Here is a 1374-nt window from a genome sequence, read left to right as displayed (position 1 = left end):
CCTTTCCACACTTAAAAATATCGTATTTAATACCGCAAAAAAAGAAAAGCGATACCTTTTAAAACTATTGGCTTAGGACTATACATTTACTTGTTTGCACGTGCTTTTTTTGTCTGATCTGAGCTACCATATCAAGATTAGATGTCTCTCCTAGGTAGAAGGGACATTTCTATTTCTACAATCGAAATGTATTGTTTGCACAGAAAGATTGTTATGGAACTGTTAAGCATAAAGTTAGAGTAGGACACAAATACAGAAATGTAACAATACAAGAAAAAATATATATACTGCCCTTTCTCCCCCAAAAATCTGAACCCGGTTTAAGAAAAATAATGTACCCTGACATTTTGCCCAGCCAAAAACAGCCATAGTGGTCTTATCATTATACTTTCCCCACCACAAAACAGTTCCCCACCACCCCCCCCTATAATGTCAACACAACATGGACTCAGGATTTCTTTTATAATAACACAACACACAATATCTGAAGATTCACTTCTAATGTCTCAGCACCTTTTCTCTAATTATTTTTTCTCCTTTTTCTTCTCCTTATTTCTATCTGTCAGTGGTATTCTTGAGGGGGAAACACACACGCACAAATACACATATGGATTATTTGTGTGTAACCCTGGATGGTTTTGTTTTTTTTTCAGATAGGTGACGTGTAGATGTAACTTTCCAAACTTTTCTAATGCGCTTTCTTTTTTGGGGAAAAAAATCTTCTTTTACTTTGCCAAACAAAGATGCTAATCATATAGCATAGCCCTCTCATTTTCTTAATCAACAGTTACTTAGCTTTTACACGTGTCCTCAGTGGATAATAGTTCATAATCCAGTTTGTAGCAGAGCAACGCAAGAGAATGTATTCTTAAAAGTGGAACCCCCTGATTATAGAACATAAAATGACTATTAAGTTTTAAATCTGATGCTTCTGCTATTATATAGACAGAGCAGAAGGTAAGTTTGATTTCTGCTTTGTTCTTCAATGCACCTTCAACGACCAAAATACTCTACAAATGATCTGATTGAATACTGAGAGGGCTGTACAGGAGGTGGAAACAGTAGCTTGTTACACAGTCTGGACTAGCTCTTCCAGTGTGTATTTCCCTTCAAGACACCCCCAACAGCATAATGCCAGTTCTCCAAAAAACATCATAGGTCCAATTCATGTTCATGACTGCTAGGTCAGGAACCAAAAAAAAAAAAAAAAATTTTTTTGCACAGTGGGATTAAAAGAAAAGAGAGATCATAACAGAAGGAGACATGGACTCAAATCATTCTGCCATTAGTAAGACTTTGTCCCTTCATGCCAATCATCGTGGCGTGGCTTTGTCGAGGCGTTACGGTCTGCAGGCTAACTAAATAATTTGATAG

This window comes from Dermochelys coriacea, chromosome 20 (assembly GCF_009764565.3).
Source record: "Dermochelys coriacea isolate rDerCor1 chromosome 20, rDerCor1.pri.v4, whole genome shotgun sequence".
Classification (NCBI taxonomy): Eukaryota; Metazoa; Chordata; order Testudines; family Dermochelyidae; genus Dermochelys; species Dermochelys coriacea.
This window is presented reverse-complemented; position numbering follows the sequence as displayed.